Source organism: Zonotrichia leucophrys, chromosome 15 (genome assembly GCF_028769735.1).
Source record: "Zonotrichia leucophrys gambelii isolate GWCS_2022_RI chromosome 15, RI_Zleu_2.0, whole genome shotgun sequence".
Taxonomy (NCBI): domain Eukaryota; kingdom Metazoa; phylum Chordata; class Aves; order Passeriformes; family Passerellidae; genus Zonotrichia; species Zonotrichia leucophrys.
Window position 1 is genome coordinate 14,034,234 of NC_088185.1, and position 7,832 is coordinate 14,042,065.

Below are 7,832 nucleotides of genomic sequence, written 5' to 3' on the forward strand. Positions count from 1 at the left end.
AGGATCTGTGCGTGATCTTCCCATATGGAGCACCTGGAAGCAGAAGCATGCTGAGCTTTGTGGATGAAGTAGCCTTGCGTGCACAGCTCTCAGCATGTGCGGCGGCACTTATCCTGCCTGTGTTCCCATAGGTCTGCACCACTCCTGGCTCCATCCCCCCAGGTAGTGATCCTGTCACATCCTCAATGACCCACTGCCACATCACCAGGATCACCACCCACCACACAGCATATGCAGGGCTCCCCGGGGGTGAGCCAGTCAAGCACAGACTCCAAGCAGACTTCATTCCATGAAGTGGAGCGAGGAGATATTTACAAACCCCTTAGAGAGCCCAGGGCTCCAGCTCCAGGCCTGGCTCTGGGAGGGCTGTGGGGAGACTGCCCAGTGTGTTAGTGCAGGGCATGTGAGGGACTGATCTCACCAGTCTGCAGCAATCACAGCATGCTGTTGGGCATTCTGTGCTGACAAAGGTGGTCATATTACCCAGCAGATGGGATGAACCTGCATCAAGGGCCAGAGGCCTGGGTGGGTGCACGGGTTCTGGGGGCTCCCTCAGCCAGGGGACAAGTGCAGCAAAAGGAGGAGAGGCAAGAATCCTTTGGGTTCCCTTTGGGGATGCTAAACATAATGTTAAATAGCAGTGATGGAATTTTATTGTGCAAGCACATGTTTGGAACTGGCCTGGGCACCTGCCTGACTCAGAGATGGGACAATGCAAAGGTAGGGACGTGACTGTAGTGCCAGGCAGGGAGAATTCAATTCAATTCAATTCAATTCAATTCAATTCAATTCAATTCAATTCAATATCTCATTTGGGGCATAGCCCTTCCTCTGGACACAGGAGCACAGCGTAGGGCCAGCATTACCCTTCTGTTCTGGTAGCACAGACCCTCTGGCAGTGCAGGGCCACACAGGCTGCAGTGGGCAGAGGAGGGTCCTGGAATCCATCTCTTCTTCCTCCTGAAGCTTTTCTGGTTTCATACCTCCTCTCCTGGGAACTTCTGACATGCACAGACCTTTGTCCATCCCACTGTCCACACACCCAGTATTTTGTGACTGCTCCCAAAATCACAAATTGGCTTGACCTGGTTGACCTCAGTCCCAGAGGAAGCCAGGGAGGGGACACCTGTCACCCCAGGTGGATGTTTGGGCCAGGCACCCACTCCTGGCTGACCAAAGCAGCAGGATGAGCTGAGGAAGAGGGGGATGGGGGGAGAAGGAGGAGGAAAAAGGGGAGGAGAAGGACAGTTCTTGGCTGCTGTTTGCCCATAGTTGTTTGCCATTGGCATCTACATGTGAACCCTGATGCTGCCACTCCTCTGTGTGCTGAAAATAGGGCAGCTCCCACAGGACACCATGCTATTATCAACAGTGACATCATGGTGGTTGAGTTTTGGAGCTCTCAGAACTTCTTCCCAGGGCCTCCCATGGCAGAGTACCCCCGTGGTTCCCAGCTCCTCTGGGCAGGAGAAAAGCTCCTCCATCTGCTTGGGGCTGCAGGAGAAATTGGGCTTTCCCTGCCTCCTCTTCCTCCTCTCCTGAGAATTGCAGCCGTGGGTGTGATGATGTGCCAAGATCCTCCTTAACAGTAGGTCCCTGGGAACTATGCAGCGTGTTTAATTCACAGGCTGGCATGAAGAGAGGCCAGAGGAGCAGACCTGGGGTGGATGTAGTGCTGTGCCCTCTGAGAGATGGCAGAACCTGGGCATGGGCACATCCCAGAGATGGGTCAGGACAATGGATGGGTTAAGGGCTGCCCTTGGGTGTGGATGGAGGCTGGGCAGCACAGAATGGCCAGGATGATGCACAGGAAGGTGTCCTGGGGCACACAGTGCAGCTGGAGGACAGTAGCAGCAGGAGGGCAGCAGTATGGCAGCTCTGTTGCAGCCAGACCAGCCACAGGGACCACCTGCCTGCACAAAACTGGTGCCACTTGCTTAGGACAGGGTACTCATGCCTAAACATGTCCCCATTTCTCAGGCATGATTCACATCCTGCTAGGAGCCAGGGCAGGATCAGGTGTGATGGGATCCCTCACATCCTGCTGCTGGCAGGGGCACTGGGAAACCTCCTACCTGCCTGGGGGTGCTGTTTCATCTAGGATAGGAAGGAGCCATGTGACAAGACAGGTCCCACTTTTGGGGTGCTACATTGCCCAAGGAGGACCAGTGCTGCTATATACAGAGCACATACAGAGGGCTCCAGTTGTCCCAATTGGCTGGCTGGTATGGGGACCAGCATGTGGAAAGCACACACCACTTCCCCATGAGCTAGAAGCAATTTGCCCCAGGTGTGGGTCTTGGGGGCTGGATCTCTGTTGTGCCTCTTTACCTGCATAGAGGAAGAGAATGGGCAGGTCTATCCCTCTCTCTGCAGGCTCTTGCCTGTTGCCTGTGCAGGTACAGGAGTAATGCTGGTGAGTACTCTGGGGCTGTCTGCTCAGGACATGCACCTGCGCTCCTGGTGGAGCCTCTCCAGAGGGTAGATCCACACATGAGGTGCTGGGTTAGTGTCCTTCCTCTCCATGCCCACCCCAGTCCAGTTCAATTTGTGCTGTGGGGGGTTGCAGCACTGGGGCTCTGAGCTCCTGCCCCACCACAGCCTTGGCTTGTAGGAGTTAAATGCTAGATAAATGAATCCATTTCCCTCCACTGACCTTTGGCCCCTGTCCTGCACAGAATCCCCCAAGGATCCTGAGAAGCAAGCACAGTCTGTCCCATTCCCTGCCCTTACACAGGAGTCAGTGGGTCTATCCTTCAGCACCACATCCGCCACAGGAGCCTGGTTCTGCTTCTGCTGCAGTGCCTCTGACACAGCCAGCTCCTACCTGGGCACCTCTTGGCCATGAGTCTACCTTGCCTGTGCCCAGGAAGGAGGGGAGAGAGAAACACTCTCAGTACCCAGCACTACAGGAGCCCAGGAGCCCAGGGCACTGCATAGCACCCCACAGTGCAGGATGCAGCCACAAGCCATGTCCACCAGAAGCAGAGGGAGCCCTCAGGCAGAGGCTGCCGTGGAACTAGCATCTGCTCAGGACATGACTCCCCACGCTGCAGCCCATTCCCTGGCAGTGGGCCCAGACAACTAGAGTGCTTGAAAACTGTCAGGGCCTTGGTGTCAGCATCTCGAGCTACCACAGGGCTGCCAGCCTGCAAAGAAGAGTGGGAACCTCTCTTCCCTTCTGTATGCTGGCATTTCCAGATGGATCTGTGCATGGCAACATGTGTACCCAGGCTGAATGCAATGGTCCCTGTCCTGCTGCCGCTGCTGCCAGGGCCTGTAGAGGCACTGTGTGGCATCTGAACTTCCCACGGAGCTGTGCCCCTGCTTAGATGGCACTGGTAGGCTGCAGAGTTTCCCCTCCAGCCTGCCCAGACCTCCAAATGTCCCTTGTCTGACCGTCCTTCCTTCCAAGGGGTTGTACCCCTCCTGCCATGCTGACCCAGAGGTCTCTCATCCTGCTTTTCTCTGCTCCTTGAGCAGTGGTAAGAAGTAAGGTTCCAGGGGGACCTCAGCTCCTGGCCACATCAGAAGCTCCACCTGAAGCTGGAGAGAAATATCAGAGCTGAGGGACGCTCCAGCTCAGCTGCAGCTCTGGGATCTCACATGAAGCCCTGGCACTGGGGGAGGCTGCTTCAGTATTTCCACAGACAAGACATTCCTGAGAGGTGACCTGACAGCAAGCTTCCCTCCTGCCATTCCAATTTCTCTGTCATACTGAATGAATGCAGCTCTTTTTTTCCTTTTTTAGACACCTTAAAAGCCCATAAATCAAATGTTGAGATCTGCTGTGGCCAAGAAAGGAAGCATTTGGAAAAAGAACAGGGGTTCAGGAAAGATGCCACTCCTGGTCACTTACCCCTAAAACCAGGATCCAGACATCTCCAAATACTTCTCAGCCTGAAGAAAAGAAGGCTCTAGGGAGACCTTCCAGTACTTAGTGGGGGCAGGTAGTGAAAGGATAAGAGGGAATAGTTTAAAACTGACAAAGGAAAGATTTAGATAAGATATTAGGAAGAAATTTTTCCCTGTGAGGATGGTAAAGCACTGGCACGTTGCCTAGAGAAGCTGTGGCTGCCCCATCTCTGTAAGTGTTCTGGGCCAGGTTGGACAGGTCTTGGAGCAACCTGGAATAATGGAAGGTGTTCCTGCCCATGGCAGGGGAATGAAATGAAATGAGCTTTGAGGTCCCTTCCAGCCTGAACTGTTTTGTGAAACACACCAACCCTTTCATGGCTTTCTCTGAAGACTAGAGCATCCATCTGCATCTCGAAGAGTCCTGCCTGTCAGTTAGGGGTTTTGACCACCAATACACTGGGAAGAAATAAAGGAATTGTTTTCCAGATTGCCCTAAAAAGTGGCTTTATTTACAAACTGTATGTCAACAGCAAGATGACTCTTCTTGCAGGGATGGGTTTGGGGAAGGTCCCCCAAATCACTGAGAGAAGAGCCCAGAATAGCGCTACTGCGCCACAAGCAAGTGCCATTTGCTATAAGCAAGGCCAAACAGACTTGGGTAGAGGTGGCCAAACCCTCTGGACTGCCCAAGTCTTCTCTGCAGCCTTTTGCCAAGGCAAACAGAGTGTTTGTCCTGGAGCTGTGACACTGCCCGCATGGAGGGAGACAGAGCCCCAAGTGCAGGGTTCAGCATGGCCCACACTCACAGACTGGCTGCAGGCAGCCCTGGCTAGAGACACAATTTCACCTCGAGGGCTGAGGAGCTGGGGACAAATCTGCCTCAGCACTCAGAAGTTGTTCTCTTGTGGTCACTGGCAGCGTGGAAACCCTATCACAGACACCAGTGCTATATGACCCCAAGAAACCTGAAAGCTGTGATGTTTTGGAGCACCTGTACATAACCAGACCTGATATTTGCTAATGAGCCACATCACACGCAAGTCAGTTGGGTGTGCTGCTCCCAATGGGTCATGTCCTACCAACAGGTGGAGGGCCTGGCTGTCTGTCACACCTCTGGGCTTTCTGCTGCCTGATGGCTGCCCCATGCTCCAGGACAACCATGTCCTTATGGATCAAGAGGATGAGGTTTCATCTGTTACTCTCTGGTGACATGTCTATTTGCCTCTGCACTTGTCTCCGGCAGGGGCCCTTCTGTCTCATTTACCATTTACTTGAAATAGTAAACTATTTCAAGACCAGACTCTTTTCTGAACATCTTTTCTCCTTAGAGACACTTGATTCTCCCCGGGACAGTCACAAGGAATTAAGAAGACTTGGAAAAATATTCCTGAGTATATTCTTCAGGGCTGCTCCTCCCCAGGACCATCCTTCTCCTTTCCTGCAGCTCCATGCCGTGTCCTCTTGCACTACCCAAATTTTGTGGGCTCACCATGAGTAGATATTTCTTGGCAATGCTGCACCTTCTGTGTGCAAAACATGAGAAGTTTTCCTAGCTGTAATAAATCTCACTACTTACTGTTCTTTTCCATTATTTTTATAGTGGTTTGTAGACTTTTCTCTGATGCATAACTGGCTGCACTACCAACATCCTTTTTTGGTTCCCTCCCTGCTTTGCACAAACTCAGATATGAAAGCTGGAGACCATCTGTGTAGGGAGCAATACTCTCATGCCAGGGCTTTGCTTCTTCTTGTCTAGATGGCTTACATGAGAAAGAACTAAACAGACACCTGGTTGGGAGTTTTCCCTGCCCAGCTGTGATTCTGCCAACACCTGCATTGGACTCCTAATCCTTGCTGCTATGCCTAATATATACAACAGGCAGGGTGAGCTGTTGCATTAAAATCCCCTATCCATACACAATGAGATTCACAGAGCTTTTCACAGAATCACAGAATAGTCTGAGATGGAAGGGACCCAGAAGGATCATCAAGTCCAACTCTTAAGTGAATGGCCCATAGGAGGATCAAACCCACAGCCTTGGAGTTACTAGCACCATGCTAGTAACTGAGCAACTGAGATTGCTAGTACTCCATTCAGCATTTCACATGTGATCTCCAATTAACTTTGGAGATAGAAGATTAATTTATCCACTGGAAAGCAACTATGAACAAGTATGCAGCAAAAACTCCCACCAGCATCCCATGATGCTCTGCTGGCTCCCCATGAAGCGCTTTCCCATCCTTCCCTTTTCTGGAGGTCATTCTCCTAAGTCCCAACTTCAGTCACTGAACTACAGTCAACTGCAGCTCCATCATGTATGGCAGTTACAAACCAGCACTTTGCTCTTTTTGACTCATTTACAGCTGTCAGGTGCATCCCAATCCAGCTATCTCCTTCCACGATATTCCTTCTCCCTCCTCAGTGGTATGATGGCACACAGAGAAATCTTAAAATAACCTTTCACAAAAATTCTGCCATTCCTCGCAAGTTGCGCCTGCATTTCAATGTCTCTTATGCTGTGTTTGGTCCCTCAAGAAGCTGCTCTGCCTGCCACCCAAACCATTCCCCCATTCCCACTCCAGCAACTGTGATGCAGGACACAAAATCCAGCTGTCACAATGCAAAGCTTCTCCCAATTACCTCACAGCATTTATGTTTTATACTTAATACCACACATCTTTAACATTCTGCATATCAGTAGGTGGTGTTACAAGTCTCCTTTTCTCCCAGTACCTGTTAAAATGTTCCTGGCCCCAGGTACACATGGTAAAGTGAACCAGCAGAATAATGAAGGATACCATCAACATCCACCAAGATCATAAAATGGATCAAAGTCTCCATCTGATGTTACAAAAATTCCTCACAATTCTTAAGATGCTCCTACAGTGGACTTCTCAAACCACCCCATGGAAACACAGCAGGTACTGCCAGACTGGTCACTGAGGAAACACCACAGAACACACACTGGAACTGCCAAACTTAACGCCGAAAGCAAAAAGAGCAGGCAGCTTGTCCCACCAACTACCATGTGTGACAGACACCATTTCTCCAGGTTCCCTTGAACCCACATCCTATGCCTAGTCTTGTGGCTCAGCCTCAGTGGCAGCAGGAGCATCCAGTCGGTCCAAAACCCATCAGCTACACCTCAACGAGGCTGGGGTGGTGGGCTCCCAGCTGAATGCGCTTCCCTGTGCTGGGCAAAACTTGCACCAACATGCTGCATGCTGTTACTTCTTCTCTTGAATCCTTTGGCCTCCAGTCCTCTAATTTTTCTCCATGTTTCAGGGAAGCAGTTGCTCAAGAGACACCCAGCACCTATCAGTTACCAGCATCCCAAAAGGAAGCTGGGCTTCACATGTCTGCATACCTGGAAGCTGGTGCCTGCTTGTTCCAACAGCTACAGCCCAGCAGCCTGACCTCAGCTCTGCCACAAACCTGGGAGAGGGGAGAGTGTGGCCAACCACTTGTGTGCTCTGATGGCAGTCATGCCAAGGTGCATCCCTCAGTGCAGGCTCACACTCCTCTCTGCCTGGTGCATCTCCAGACCATGAATCCAGCAGACACTTGTGAACACTGCAGAGCCCTGGGTGCAGGGCAGGATGTTTCTCCACAGCAGGGACCATGTGGTGTGCCTAAACCCCTTTCCACACTATGAAACTGGGCAGCACCTTTGCCATCCAGTGGGAAGGCAAGTCCCTCAACAAGCAAAGGCATTGGAGAACCTCAGGGAGGAGCAGGCAGGGACAAATTCCAGTTGTGGCACTTGACTCACACTGCCTGCTCTTCATGATGTGAGCTCCAGGGATCTCACATGCTCTGAGATCCCATGGCCTCTCTTTCAAGGGCTCCCCATTGCTGGCAAGTGACCCCTTCCCTGCACAGCTGATGCAGGGAGGCAGGGAGGCTTGGTTTCTGCCCCCTAATTCTCCCATCCTCTTCTGATATGCGTTCTTTCATACTCCTCATTTGAAGT